The sequence below is a fragment of the Hemitrygon akajei genome, chromosome 4 (genome assembly GCF_048418815.1).
Source record: "Hemitrygon akajei chromosome 4, sHemAka1.3, whole genome shotgun sequence".
Taxonomy (NCBI): domain Eukaryota; kingdom Metazoa; phylum Chordata; class Chondrichthyes; order Myliobatiformes; family Dasyatidae; genus Hemitrygon; species Hemitrygon akajei.
Window position 1 is genome coordinate 81,361,857 of NC_133127.1, and position 16,465 is coordinate 81,378,321.

Sequence of the window (16,465 nt, forward strand, 5' to 3'; positions counted from 1 at the left end):
GCCTGTTAAAGCCTCCGGCGGTAATTTCTATATGTAATGGTGCTTAATTAAAAAGAACTCTGTACTGGAAAATAAATGGAAAATTAGCAATAATGCGCACAGAACAATAATAGGACCATGTAAATAACTAATGAACGAACTGCAAAACGAGAGAGCGCGGGAGGCACTGGGAAGGCTGGGCAGCGTTGCAAGGTTGGGGATGGATGGATGGATGGATGGGTGGGTGGGAGATCGGAGAGGCTCCAGCTCCTCCTGGGAAAGTAGTGCGGCGCTGCCGCGGGCTGCTACAGGGCGGGCGCGGTGAAGAGGCGCAGGCTGGCTGACGCCGGGCCGGGCCGGGCTCGGCGCTGCGCAGCTTGTTGATCGAGCCGCACATGGAGTGGAGGTGGCTCAGGGAAGGCAGCCTCGGCGGCCCAGGTAACTCGCCCGGTACCGACCGTCCCCGCAATCGCCGCTTCCTCGTCGCGCTTTCGGCTCCCGTTTGCTCTCTTTCTGCGGGGGTGCTAAACCTTCTAAACGAGGAAAGTTGCCGCGTTCTTGTGCCTCCTTTTTCCAAAAAGTACTTTTCGACCAACATGGCGTCACCGGGGAAAGGGGCAAAAAGTAGTCAGATCCAGAGGCCGGGGTGGGGGGAAATGTAGCTGATCTCCGGGGAAACTTCGTTTTAGTTTCAACACTCCCCGCTTTCCAGCTGCTGAATTCGCTTGTTGGTCCCTTTGTGTAACTATATTTTAGCTCCAGTATCGTGAATGCTGCTGTGAAAGTTTTTTTTCCCTCCTGAAAGTTAAAAGAAAGGATAGATTTTTTTTAACATTTTTGGAATGGAGTTGTAACAACCACTCACTGCAGTCTCCAACGATGTAAACTAATGCATTGAATGATTTCATTTACATTTAACAGTTTCTGGTTGTGCGGCAAGTACTGCTTTATAGCTTTAAGAATCCTATCTTTTTGATCATATTTCATTTATGTACTTTATTAAATGAAACAGGTTTTGAATGTGATTCGTTTATATCCAGCTTTGATATAAATCCTGTGAAATCATCTTGATTCAATTTCCATTTCACGGGTCATCCAGTAAAACGCAAAGTATCAAAGATGCCCCACATTTATACTTGTAATTAAAGCATTTAGTCTAATGCTGCGATGAAGAATATTTTAAGTAAATATTCCTTAAAGAATACCTGTGTTGTAAAGCGATCGAATTTAAATGATGAATATTTGAACATTATCTGAATATGATAGAATATGGTATTACGTTCTTGTCGAAGTCTTTTGAATTTGTATGAAAATTTTATATCCAAAAATAACAGAGGTTTTGATTTTTTTGTGTCTGTCTAAACTGCAAATCAATGCAGTGACTGAAATGTCTAGTGTGAATTAACATTTACGTTACGATGTAATGTATTCAGTAGATTTCCTTTATCTGTATTGAGGACCTTTTTTTTTGCATGTGGTAGTGCATTATCTGCCAAGCATCCTTTTTGGCACTTTGACAGGAATCAGTTCAAGGCAGAGATTCAGTTACCGAAAGGACAGGAAATTTGTCCTTGTGTTGTTTTTTTTCATTGTATCCTCTCACTATTAGTATCTTTCACCCTCATTTATGTTCTTCCTGCACTCTGAGTTCAACTGTTTGTTGTAAAATATCTTCCCAGTTGTTTTATTAATGTTACATCCTTAAATTTCAAAGTACATTTATTATCAATGTATACTATATCAACCTTGAAATTTGTCTTTTTACGGGCAGCCACAAAAGCAAAGAAACCCAATAGAACCCATTTTTTAAAAGACCTTCAAACACCCAATGTGTGTAAAAAGAACAAATTGTACAAACAATAAAAATGTAAACAAATAACACTTACTCAGGACTAAAGTTCACGAAAGTTAGTCCACAGCCACAAAGCCAGTTCATGCTGTAGCTGATCCAGAACCCTGTTAATTTTTAAAAATTTTAACCCATAAATGTTGGTTTATGTTTAATTAGTAGGTAGTCTCTGACCAAGTTATTAAGCTGATCTACAGTTCATATGCACATTGGCATCAATTTCACCCTGTAATTGATAAATCTGTATATCCTCTGACCTTTTTTATTCAGGTAATTAATGTTGTATTATTGTCATGGCGTATTTTCTTAACAGCAAACTTTGTCTTCAGTAACTTTTGAAACCTAGATTAATTTTGGGCATTTAACAAGATTCCAGTGTACATTGTAGTAATTGTGCTTATGCATTCCCTTCTCCTCTACTGGGTTTGTATAGGTTTTGCAAGCAGATAAGTTGCTTGTGTGAATGGGCAGTAGAAAAGCAGTTTTGGTTAAGTATAGCAAGCCAGATGTTGGTGGTGCAATCTTTCTATCTGCATGGCTGTGCCTAGTTTGAAAGCATCACCTCAGGCTGGCTGATAAAATTCTCAAATGAATATGGATAATTGGATTTTGTACAAAGATTATGACTTGGCTAGAAAATGCTGATGGAGTGGCATCATTGGTTCTTCATTACAATGGTGAGTAATTCATTACTTGTTATTAACTAAAAAGATAACTGAATTTGGTATTGAGATCCTTGAAGGTGTAGTCTTATTACTGCTGAACTGAATGCGAATAAAAGCATTTCAGTTGGTAGGTATTATAGACATTACTGCTGGGGAACATTTTTGTCAAATTCTGATTTTTGATCTGAATTTTAAAAAAAAACGAGTCCCCAACAGAATTTTTTTTAAGCTGAACCATATTGGGTCTTAGAAGAGGATTTATCTCAGGATTTTGGTGTAAATGAAAACAAATAGATTTCAGTGGGCGGCAGATAATTATTACTGAATGTGGAATTGTGATGTATTTCCCTTTAGTTTGTAAACTGCTATTGTACAGTGCCTATGTCACTTTTCCTCATTTTGCTCATATTGTCACCTTCCTCCTTTCATTGGGTAGTACTGAGGGGAAAGTGAAAAAAGATTGAGTTTTAAAACTATAGTTTATAGAAGAAGGGGAGTGTCATTTTGCATCTTTAAAACTTACACCGTGTGGCAAACCTAATGACAGGAGGTTTGATCTTTAACGAAGACTTCTTGTTCTGTATTGGGTGCAAGTGAGTTTGTAGAAGAGCTTTTGCAGCAAATAAGATATGTTTTACATCAATCCTTTCAGTGTTTGAAAGCACTCTTGCTATTGAAGTATTTCTGCTAAATAACTAGGCAGTAAGGCTACATCCACACTAGATCGGATAATTTTGAAAACACCGGTTTCACGTAAAAACGATAGGCGTCCATACTATGCGTTTTTGAAAATACCTCTGTCCACATTGAAACGGAGATTTTGGCGAATCTCCTCCTACTGGGCATGTGCAGGACACATTACCGAAAACAAGCGACGTGTCTGGTGTTGAATCTCGCCGTAAAAGTGCGCGTTTGTGTAGTTACAGACTAGAAAAACTTAAAATGACGGACAGCTGTTGGCTGTTGTGCAGGAGAACTTAAAAGTAAAAAAAAACAAATACTGGAGGGTATGGAGGCAACCGACAGGGAGTTCACGGACAGATTGACCCGGCTGACGACAAACATTGAAAAACTGACTAACTCTGTTGCATTAATAAAGCACCTTGTTAAATGTATAAATGTTTTAATGCCTGCATCAGTATTATCTTGTATTTCCATACAATGTTACATTAGGCTGTTACACATCTATTGTCAGAGAAGTACTTGTATAAATAAGTAAACCACCTTCATACGAGCAAGGACAGAAAACAGGGCAAAGTGAGTATACTTACTTATTCAGTAAGTTATGGGTCAAAGAATTTCTAACTCTTCTGGCTTCAGTCTCATTGCCGTCTGTTCTGAAATTGTTAGGTTGCGTTCAAGAAAACAATGAAATAGCGCGCTGCTGTCTGATAGCGTTTTCAGATTTCTCTGGTTATGCTGTCCACACTGATCTGCCCGAGCAACGTTTTCAAAAATACCCACCCTGGAAAGCGTTTATGAAAAGCTCCGGTTTCGGGGGATGAAAACGCCATTTTAGTGTGGATGGAGGGTAAAAACGAAGAGAAAAAGCTTCAGTTACGGACTTATCCGGTGTAGTGTGGACGTAGCCTAAGTGTTCTGAAATAGTAATGTGATAATGACCAGATAATCAGTTTTTAGTGCTTGTTGCATCTTAAATGTTGGCCAGTATGTTCTTTTCTAAATTCTGCCTTGGAAGTGGAACTTTCTTGTTACTTCAATAAGGTGTCAGCCCAGAATTTGGGCTTGGGTCAGTTAAATGGGACTTTAAACTTGTGACTTTATCTCAGGAGACAATGACATCAATTGATTCATGGTTGACAACATATTGGATGTATGAATCATCAAATTTTAGTCTGTACATTGAGAAAGTACAATTGTAGATATTGCTATGAGCAAAACAAACCAGGATAATTTTAAGTTTTCTTTTAGGTCGTCTGCCCTCTTCCACCTGTAAAGATGGAATATATGGTAATGTTTATTGAGAAAAATCAACCAGACTGCCATTCATTATTATCAGTTGATCTTGGTTGAAGTGTAGTAACTGTATTTTGGGTATGTAGGACAGGAATTTCTCAGACCAGTTTGTATCTTAGACATTTTTTTATCCTTTTTTGAACTAGTCCCAATGACTGAGTATGTTTAGGAGTTAGAATTAAACATCAAATCCATTTTGGAAAGACTAGTAGATAGGGTAAAATCTTGTATTCCCTTTAATATTGTTGCGGAATTGTTTTAGGAATAAAATGTATGTTGAGAGTACTTAACACTATTTAAAACGTTTTTTTCTAGGAAGACGATGTTAATAAACATAACTTTCTCCTTGTGGATGTACATGTCTTGCTTTAGTCTGAGCCCACTGAAGCTGTCTAGTGTGAGATCAGACAGTGAAAGGTGTTCTGTAAGCACCAATCAGTAAGGAAGATAGCTGGCTGGTGGCGCAGTGGCATCAGCGCCGGACTTCAGAAGCAAAGTCTCCCAAGTTCAAACTCAGTCAGCCTCTCCCCGAGCACACTTTCCATCCGTGCTGGGTTGAGCGTCGAGCTAACCACTCTGCCTTGTTTAAAAAAAACCTGGGTCGAGTCAGGAACATTCATATCATGACCTGGTTAATCTGAAAGGAGACCAATCCTGACACTACACACCAGGCAAGAATGGCTGACTGTCTGGTGTGACAAGTTATGAAAAGTAAGGAAGATGTACTAAACTCTTCTCCTATAGGAATGCACACAAAATCCTGGAGGAACTCAGCTGGTCATCAATGGGGGGGAAAAAGGACAGTCAGTGTTTCAGAGTGAGACCCACCAGAGTCCTGCTGAAGGGTTTCTGCCCAAAATGTCAACCATGCTTATTTTCATTTTCTCTTGTTTTTTTCTTCTATTGGGTCAGTTTTCTACATTTACCACTAAAATGAGTTAGTGTCAGAACTTCCCAGAAGCTGAAATGCCCACATATGTGGTTTAATTGATAGATTTTGGTGTTTTTCTTGAGTTTGAGGTTCAGTGTTCAGGTTTCTTTCAGAAAATCTGAAATGTCAACAATTTCTTCCCCCTCACAGATGATGCTCAACATGCTGAGTTCTTCCAGCAGATTATCACTCCAGATTCCAATATCTGCAGTCTCTTGTGTCTGAATATTTGCAGCTGCGTTGATTTTACAATGCAGTATTGTGGATCTTGTATTATTTGAGATATGCTGCTTTATATATATATTGAGATACAGCATTGAATAGGCCCTTCCAGACCTTGAAGCCATGTTGCCCAGCAACCACTGATTTAACCCAAGCTTAATCATCGGCCAGTTTACAATGACCAATTAATCTACTAACTGGTATGTCTTTGGGTTGTGTGAGGAAACTGGTGTGTCTTTGGGGGGGGGGGGGGGTTGGTTGGAAACATGCATCCACAAGGAAGATGGACAGAGACTCCTTACACAACAGCGGTGGAATTTACAGATGGTGTCAGAATTGAACTCTGAGCAATGCCACCCGGAGCTGTAACTGTGTCGTGCTAACTGCTAAGCTGCCATGCTTTTGAATGAGACATATAATCCTGGCTCCTCTGTGCTACTAATTTGAAGATGCGGTGTTCGTCTCCATATTCTAGTGACATTGCAACAGTAACCAAGTAGTGCTTATCGGCTGTCATTAGCTTTGGGACATTGATGTGAAAGTTTTGTTCGCAACTGATTGTTCATTCTAGTTCTACAAATTAGTGGGTTTTAAATTTTAACTTTATTGATATTTACTAGCTTCAGCCTGTTGGCTGTCAGTGTGTCACCTTGTTTTGGTAAACATGAGGTCTTGCCTGATGGTTCAGGTTAAAAATTCTGTGATATTCAGTAGAGTGGAAATGCTGAGCAAGCACCAGGAAAAATACTGGTGATCCTAACAATATCTATGCTACACTCTTAAACATCTTTCTGGAAACGTTTTTGTAATGCTATTTTGTGTAATGGGAAGCCACATCATCTGCACGTGCATCAGGAAATACAAGTTTGGGGACAATTAAAATTGACACAAGTTCTGTGAGAGCAAATATTCAACCGCTATCTCATATTTTTGGTTGTGATTTGTGAATTTCCATTACCTGAACTATTGTAACAGGGTGGTTGCCTGCAGCTGATAATTTATAATTGACAGGAGCTATGTAAAGAGAAAATTTAAGAGTGCAGCATAGATTGTCAGGGTTGAAATGCAAACACTCTTGTTTATTCTGAGCCTGAAAGCTTTAATGGACACACCAGCTACTCTTTATAAATAATGTACATTCCTTGTAATGTGGAATCCCCAGAGACTGCAGAGAAAGCATCATTACCGGGCTCTTCAACCTTCTTTGAAATCCTCAATTGATTTACAGCTCAGAAATGGTGCAAAATGATACTCTCGTCTACATCAGGTCAGTCAGTGAAAGTCAAGAAGTAAGCCCATTATCCCAGATGTAGTAATTAAACCATTTGATTGGACAGGAAATCAAAGTGTTTGGTGTGGCCTTAGTGTTCTGAGCAGTGGGTGGCCAATAGATTTGATTATTACTGAGATTTTTTAAAAAAAATGCCTGTTTAAACCAGTTCAGTAGATCTGATACAATTTTTAGAGAAGTCTTTGACCTGTGTAAATTGACATTTGGAATAGCAGACTGATAGAAGGTCAGGATAGCTTTGTTTTTAATGTTTGCTCTTGCTGTGAAAACTGAATAATTGCTGTCCAAGGGGGTTTTATTTCTGTAGGCTTGGTCCCATACTCTCATACGTTCCCACCTTTAAAGTGAAAAATGTCATGAGCAATACACCGATGCATCATTCTCTGCACTGTGGTATCTATATTCTACGCGAGGTAACAAATGTCTGGGAGTGAGTTACAGGGCTGTAATTCAGTTGTGCTTTACTAATGCTGTACAATGTGAGTGGTTGGTGAACATCAGATCTGAAAGATTGAATTACTCTCTGCCAGGCTTTTTAGTGAGCTGTATGGCTCTAGCAACAGTATAAATTGGAGAGAGAGGATTTGCCGTTTTGCCTGGTGTCATGGTGGTTTCCAATTCTGGATCTACAAACAGCTTGACATTTGTGAAAAGTTAACACTTTTTGGTTAAATCTGTGGTGTAAGTGCAGCTTGTATGCTTTCTACAGTAGTTTTCTTTACGTTCATATTTTAAAATTATGCTTTGATCGCTTTTAATCTTCAAATTTTAGTTCTTCGTATTTCACGGCTGTAATAGATGAAGTAGCTTAGAAGTTTCAGAATCAGGTTTAATATCACTGACGTGTCATGAAATTTGTTTTGTTGCAGCAGTAAAGTGTAATACATAAAAACTAAATATAGTATACAGTAGTGGTTGCCAACCCGTCGATCACGATCGACTGGTCGATCTTTGAGGCTTTCCCAGTAGATCCCGGAGGGAAAAAAAAGAAAAATACACAAATACTGTTGAGAGATTGTTTCTGGGTTGCGGGGTTTTAGTTCCGTTCTTTCTGCCCAGTGTGCATGCGTGTAGCTCCCCCGCCAAACACTACACAGTGTAATTCAGTGGTCCCCAACCACCGGGCCGCGAGGAAACAATGTAATTTCCTCATTCCCTGTCATGCCACTGTTGAACTTGAATACACGCGAGGTCATCAGTCATCTAAACGCAGTGACAGCCTCACACCAGGGATCACTGGTTGGCCTCACGCAGCCGACGGGAAGTGCCGTTGCTACCGGTCTGGAGAGTGGACAGATGGGCGCCACCTCTAAACCTGTTTAGCACACCGAATGTTCGTGGGGAAGCCAGTGCTAAAATATTCGCAGACGACCTAATTTGGGTTTTGTAAGTTAACAGAGCAGCTACCGCACTGCGATCTACTGAAACAGGCTTTCTTTCGGCCGATAGATCCTACAAGGGGTCGGGCGCGGGCCCTGTCGCACTCCTCGCTGGTCGGTCACTCTCTCTGGACTGCGACCGCCGCGGCCTGTACCTTGTCCTCTCACCCCACCCATGACGAGCAGCACCTGGCCAAAGCGTCTGGTGGCGGGCAGGTGAGAGGCTGCAGTTTGGGCCCGGAGGCTGTCTAACGAGGCAATGAAGCCCCCAAAACTGCTTCGGCATCTTGAGTCCAAGCACCCTGCACTTAAAGACAAACGCGTTGAGTTTTTTCAGCAGAAAAAAAAAACGTGAGCAAGTGGGACAGAAGTTAAGTGACGAGAGCCGCAAAAACTAAATTGCGGAATAGACTGGACATAAGAAACCTGTTTTGAGTATCGCTGTATTCCGGTCGTGTTTAACACCCCACTCCCTCCCGGTCGTCCGGTCCTCAAGAATATTGTCAATATTAAACTGGTCCGTGGTGCAAAAAGGGTGGTGACCCCTGGTGTTTATACATTATTTTTACTTCTGGGTTGTGGGGTTTTACTTCCGGTCTTTTTTGCCCCAGTGCGCATGTGTGTAACTAATCGATCTGGGGTCAATCTCGCCTTTCACTAAAGCCGAGGTAGGGGATCTTGGGCTTAAAAAGGTTGGTGACCACTCGTATACTGTGTATATATTATACAGTGCCTTGTAAAAGTATTCAGCCCCCTTTGTTCACATGTGAGTATTACAGCCAGGGATTTTGATCAATTTAACTGAGAATTTTTATTCGTCACTTGGTAAGGCAATATACAGTATTGCACTGGAGGAAAGTTAGCATGGTAATTACAGGGGAATAAGTACTTTTTCAGCCTCACAATTTTGGTTGTTAATTTTCAGTAAATTGTTGACAAGTTTTTGAAATTTTCTTTTGATTGGTCATGATGCACAATGTTTTGATTTGCACAAAAATCCTTTTTCAATATATTTTAAATTTAGAAAATGAGACAGTAAATGTGTAATAGTTTTGGGCTGAATACTTTTCAATGTACTGTGTGTATGTACAGTACTGTGCAGAAGTCTTATTTCTGTAAAACAAAGATGATTTCAAAAGTAATCAAATAAAAAGTATCAAAAAATTACTCTGATCAGTAAACAAAAAACTAAATCAAATATTGATCTGATTTAGTTTTTACTATTTGTTGCTCTTTATAGTACTTTGATATTTAGAAACTTCACTTTTGCAAGCAGCTTCACTTTACAGAATTTACATGTGCCTAAGACTTTTGCTCAGTACTGTATGTGTCTTATGATATATGTAGTGCAAATTAAGAGCAAAATAGAAAGTGTTCATGGGCTGGTTCAGAGGGAAGAAGCTATTCCAAAAATGTTGGGTGTGTGTTTTTGGGCTTATGTACCATCTCGCTGATGGTAGCAGTGAGAAGAGGGTATGATGTGGGTGATGGGTGCTGCCTTTGAGACATCACCTTTTGAATATATCGTTGATGCTGGGAAGGGTAGTACCCATGATGGAACTGACTGAGTTTGAAACACTCTGAGGCCTTTTTCTGATCCTATGCAGCAGTTGCATCACAAATCTGGTATGGAAACACCAGTGCTCTTAAACAGAAAATCCTACAAAAAGTAGGATGGTGATGCAACCAGTTACTGAATTCTAGTTGCTAATACTTTAGTGTGCTGGTGGGGAGAGATTATTGGGATTGAATTTGGGTGGGATCACTAATGCAAACTTTATTACAGTCCATCTTAACTTTTTACCAAGTGCTTTGCAATCATTCATGAATCCATAAGGTTTTCATTGTTTTTGAAATTCCATTTTATGTGAAGGAATACTTTGGATTTAAATTTGCCTGTTAGATCTGTTGTCCTCATCTTGCAGTTTACTGTGAAATAGTTCTCAGGATGCATCCAGTATCATGTCACTGAGAGCAGGTTCATGCATCCTATTTTCAATTTTCTTTTCCTTTCACTCGTTTTAAGTGACTCCTTTTAGTTAGGTTTCATGCCTTGCAGCATCTCCACCACAATCCCCATCAGCACAGGTGCACCACAAGGCTGTGTGCTTAGCCCTCTGCTCTATTTGCTTTACACTTATGACTGTGCGATGAAACACAGCTCTAGTGCCATATTTAAGTTTGGTGATGACACCGCTGTCATTGGTTGAATCAAAGGTTGTGAAGAATCAGTATTTGGTGGGGGGGGGGGGGGGGAAGGTTGCAAATCTGGCTCAGTAGTGCCACAACAAAAACCTCTTATTCAATGTCAGCAAGATCAAGTAGCTGATTATTGACCAGGAGGAGGAAACCAGGGGTCCGTGAGTCAGCCCTCATCAGGGGATGAGAGGTGGAGAGCATCAGCAACTTTAAATTCCTCAGTGTTATCATTTCAGAGGACCTGTTCTGGGCTCAGCACATAAGTGCAATTACAAAGAAAGTACAACATTGCCTCTACTTAGAAGTTTGCAAAGATTCAGCATGACATCTGAAACTTTGACAAATGTTGGAGATGTGTGGTGGAAAGTATATTGACTGGCTGCATCACAGCCTGGTATGGAAACACCAATGTCCTTGAACAGAAAAACCTACAAAGAGTAGTGGATATGGCCTAGACCATCACGTAGAAAGCTGTCCCCACTATTGAGCACAAGGAAACCAAACATTGTGGCAGGAAAACAGTATCCATTGTCAGGATCCACCACTGCCCAGGTTATGCTCGCTTCTCATTGCTGCCATCAGGAAGAAGTTACAGGAGCTTCAGGACTCATACCACCACGTTCAGGAACATTTATTACCTCTCATCCTTTTGGCTCTTGATCCAATGGGCATCACTTTATTCAACTTGCCCAATCATTGACCTGTTTCCACAACCTATGTATGGACTCACTTTCAAGGATTCTTCATCTTGTGTTCTCGATATTTGTTACTTTATCTCTTATATTTGCACAGTTTATAAGGCACTAGTGTGCCTTAAACTGTGTAAATACAAGAGATAAAATACTCGAATATTGTGAGTAGTTTTGGGTCCCTTATTTAAGAAAGGATGATATCCTGAGGTTTCAGAGGAGGTTCACAAGAAAAATTCCAGGAATTAAATGCTTATCACATGAACAATTGATGGCTCTGGTCCTTTGCTTGCTGGAATTTAGAAGAATGGGGTGTGGGGGATCTCATTGAAAGCCCTTGAAAAAGTGGTTGTGAAGAAAACGTTTCCAATGGTGAAGGAGTCTAGGACCAGATGGCACAGCCTCAATAAGAGGGACTTTGCTTTAGAATGGAGATGAGGAATTTCTTTAACTGTAATCTGTGGACTTCAGATGGTTGTGGAGGCCGGGTCATTGTGTATTTACTTGAGGCGGAGGTTGATAGGTTCTTGATTAGTTAGGGTGTGAAAGGTTACAGGGAGAAGGCGGGTGAATGAGCTTGAGAGGGAAAGTGTATCAGCCCTGAAGAAATGGTAGAGCAGGTTCGATGGGCCAGGTGGCCTAATTCTGCTCCAATGTCTTATAGTCTTGTGTCTTGTATGGTGACATATAAGAAATTTGATAATAAATTTACTCTGAGCTTTGCATCTCCACTTCCTGGTTATTGTCAACTGGTCTTGTGATGGCTTAATGGTAGAGTTTTATTTTGAAACCTTTTGGGTTGTATGGGACTTCCAAGTCCAGCAAAGTAAAGTTTAAAAAAAATACAATTCTTGCATATGTTCTTCTTTGGGAAAGGAAATGTATTATATAATTGGTAATGGTGTTTGCTTTTAATTTGTGGATATATTTATTGATCAGTCAATGAAAAACTGCAGATTCTGGAAATCTGTACGATTGTGGCTGATTTTTATCTGAAAAATATGGAGTAGTGTAAATTTGTTTGATATGCTAATATGTTACAGTATTGCATTAAGTGGTAGGACTTGTGCTTAGTAAAGAAACAAGAAGCGAGAAATGACACTAATGAATAAAATGGGGACAGACAGACATACTTTATTGATCCCAAGGGAAATTGGGTTTCGTTACAGCCACACCAACCAAGAACAGTGTAGAACTATAGCAATATAAAACCATAAATAAATAAATAATAAGTTAATCATGCCGAGTGGAAATAAGTCCAGGACCAGCCTATTGGCTCAGGGTATCTGACACTTCGAGGGAGGAGTTGTAAAGTTTGATGGCCACAGGTCAGAATGACTTCCTATGACGCTCAGCGTTACATCTCGGTGGAATGAGTCTCTGGCTGAATGTATTCATGTTCCTTTTTCAATCTTTTTATTAGTATTAAAAATATTATGAACAAAATACAATTAAAATATTAATAAAGGGATTACAAACATACAAATTCCCATTACACATGAAGGAATACATAAGCAATGAATACAGTATAAATAAGTTTTCCCGAAACATAAACCATATAGTATATATATGAACAAGGTAAATCTAGATATTTCATAATATATAATATAAAAAAAGAAAAAAATATATATATGAAAAGTTAACTAACCTACTAATCTAATATCTAAGGGAAAAAAAGAAGCAAAGAAAGAAAAAAAAAACAAAAAAAAGAGGGAAAAAAAGGGCTGTTTATAGTATCTCACAAGCATACATAAACATCAATGTCGTCAACTCCGATCCTCTCAACATACATACGATTAAAGCTGAAAAAACCAATAAGCTTGGCACAGGGCCATTACATCATATGAAAATATTGAATAAATGGTCTCCATATCTTTTCAAATTTAATAGAAGTATCAAATACAGCACTTCTAATTTTTTCTAAATTTAGACATAACATAGTTTGAGAAAGCCAATGAAATACCGTGGGAGGATTAATTTCCTTCCAATTCAACAAAATAGATCTTCTAGCCATCAAAGTGAGAAAAGCAATCATTCGACAGGCGGAAGGAGATAAATGGAGTGAGTCCATCATCGGTAAACCAAAAATTGCGGTAATAAGATGGGGTTGTAAATCGATGTTCAGTACCGCCGAGATCATGTTCCTAACCAGTACATTATGGAGTGGATGGGAGTCATTGTCCAAAATGGCATGCAACTTGGACAGCATCCTCTTTTCAGACACCACCGTCAGAGTCCAGTTCCACCCCAACAACATCACTGGCCTTACGAATGAGTTTGTTGATTCTGTTGGTGTCTGCTACCCTCAGCCTGCTGCCCCAGCAAACATGATAGCACTGGCCTCCACAGGCTGGTAGAACATCCTTAGCACCGTCCGGCAGATGTTAAAGGACCTCAGTGTCCTCAGGAAATAGAGACGGCTCTGACCCTTCTTGTAGACAGCCTCAGTGTTCTTTGACCAGCCCAGTTTATTGTCAATTCGTATCCCCAGGTATTTGTAATCTTCCACCATGTCCACACTGACCCCTTGGATGGAAACCGGTGCCTTAGCCCTCCTCAGGTCCACCACCAGCTCCTTAGTCTTTTTCACATTAAGCTGCAGATGATTCTGCTTGCACCATGTGACAAAGTTTCCCACCGTAGCCATGACACCAGGGAAGCATCCACCTGCATCACTGTCAGCTTCTCGCCCAGCAGAGCAGGGTGAACAGGATATATTGGTAGTTGTAATTTGAACATTGTTTTTTGGGTATAACTGGTATTTTGTTTGTTCTTGCGAATGCTGCTATACAATGTGCTTGTGGTGCTGCAGTACGTTTCTCATTGTTTCTGTGCATATGCATACTTGTGTAAGCTCACCAGTACATGTGTAAGAGACAGTAAGCTCTCACTTTGTTATTGCTCACTATGGTAATCCTAGTCACAGGCCTCATAAACAGTCACTTGATCAGGCATGGATATTTGCTGCTGGAACACCAGGTTCCTGGCACAAGTGTATGGGGAGGGGGGTTGGTGAGGGAAGAAGTTTGTCCGGTTTTCAGTTAAGCAGTACTGTCAGTGGTACACCAATGATGCAAATTCATGGTGCTAATAAGTGGAGCTAATTTATTTAACTTTCTTTTTCATAGGAGTGGATGTTTAATGCTAAGCAAGGTGCTAGTGATCTTTTATGGTCGTTATGTATCCATCTTTTCCTTCAAGAGTTTATGCCAAGGGAAATAACATTTTAGTTTAATCAATGTATTATGGTGTTACACAAACTAGTGAGGAGTATGAATGTCAAGTGGATATCCAGTAATTAGATTAGTACTTTGTCATCATGTGCTCACTCCTTTTGTTGGTGTGATTTACTCTATTGTTTTCACTACTAGTTTTGTGTAACCAGAGAAGGGGAAAAGGTCTGGAGTGTTGTATACATCAGTAAATGCACCTTTTGGGTTGTTGATTTCATTGATTTTTTTTCTTTTCCGTCTTGGTAGGTGCATCACTTTCCACTGCTATGGGGTTCTTAAAGAATCGGACAATTAAATCATGCCCAAAATTGACATGGGTATAAATTCCTCACTTTTGTGGGGGAAGCTGATAACGGGATTAAGTTTTAGATTTCACTACTGGTTCTCTTACTCTAGATATTTTTTTAAAATGTGAAAGCTATAATTTTTTTAGACAGACACATGCTTTTGTGAATTCAGTTCAACTGCATTTATCTCAAAACTTAGTTTTCAGCACAAGTGCTTTAGCTTCAAAGTTAATTAATTCTATGCTCACAAATATGAATTGGGAGCAGGAGGCCACTCAGCCCATTGAGCCTGGTATCCCATCTAATAGGGCTGTGGTTTACCTGATTGTAATCTGTATTGCCATCTGTGCATAGTGAATTTTCTGTTACTTTGCTTATTCTTGGTCCATCAGCCTAGAAATCTTAGCACTGTGTGTGTGTGTGTATGATATATATAAAATATGTATGTATGTTAGTTTTTTCCCGCTGGATCTACCTAATCATTTACTAAACTTTTTTGTACATTTTTCCTTATACTAGAACATATGAGATTAAATTTAATTTCAGTAATTTCAGACTGACTGTAATTTATCAGAAATTGGCCGACTCAGCAGATCAGATTAGACTAAAGCACAAGTTGTGTGATCTAGTTGGTTTTGATCATTAGTATTGATTTTAATTTTGTTACAGGCACTCATTGTTTTATAAGAACTAAAGCACCTGTCCAACTCTCAATAACAATTCTGTAAAGCTTCTGATGAATCCACTCATTTGTAAGGATTCAAGGCCCTTTAAATGGACACAAAACCACCAATAAGTGTGTTTAAATAGTAAAATATATTTACATTTTATGACTTTTTGCAGATCAAAGAAGAATCAAATGGGTTTATAAATATCTTAAACCAATCAATAATCTTGATATTTGCTCTCGGGTGCTAGACTAGACATAAACATTTCCACCTATGTTGACATAATTGTGACAATTTATCATTTAAATATCTCATTGAATTAGTTCATTGGGTTATGTTCATTAATGAAAATTAAAGTTATTATTGTAAAGTATTGTATAGTGTTAAGTTCTACTTCATGAACTTGTTGAATTAAACTGCTCAAGTAGTGTGGGCACAAAAGCAGTGTTTTCTTCATCTAATCTTGAGTACAATTTTCTAAGAGACCTTTGTCCTGCTTATCTGGTTTCTAATAGTTTTGGTTGTTAGAACAAAATTAAATTCTGATCATGTGCTTGGCGCATTGGAAAACTATTACCATTGCAGATGTAATGGTCATCTGAACTATGAGAAAATTGTACATCCAAAACGTATCAATTCTCTTCAGGTATCTGCAGCTCCAAGTAGGGAAACAAATCATTTTTCTTCCTTTGGGCCAGGGGTACCCAACCTTTTTTATGCCATGGACCAATACCATTTAGCAAGCTGTCGGTGGACCCCAGGTTGGGAAACCCTGCTTTGGACCAAGTACTTATGCATCCTCTGATCATTATTAACATGCTACAGCAGACTGTTTTGAGTATTTATGTGTATTGGAGGGAGTACCTTATAACAGTCTTAACATGTTGTGTTTTTATTATGGTTCTTGCCGCTTTTTGCTGACCATTGGTTATTGCTTGAGCATTTGTGAATACCCTGTTTTTTGAGCCTTATTGGGTAGATATCAGTCTTGGGGAAATTTTCATGAGAAGTATAGCACAACCATAAATGTAATTTATTATTAAACAAATGCACTTTTAAAAAAATGTCATTGTAGAATGATGATTAGAATATCAGA

At 39.2% G+C, this 16,465-nt stretch overlaps 1 protein-coding gene across 1 annotated transcript in view; it reads left to right on the plus strand.

The window, feature by feature from the left end:
• Positions 1-273: 273 nt before the first annotated feature.
• The window catches only part of smad1 (SMAD family member 1), a 91,791-nt gene continuing 75,599 nt past the window's right edge, over positions 274-16,465 (plus strand). The window contains exon 1 of the mRNA XM_073042939.1: positions 274-417. The gene's annotated coding sequence lies outside the window, so the exon portion shown is untranslated. The remainder of the gene's footprint in view (positions 418-16,465) is intronic.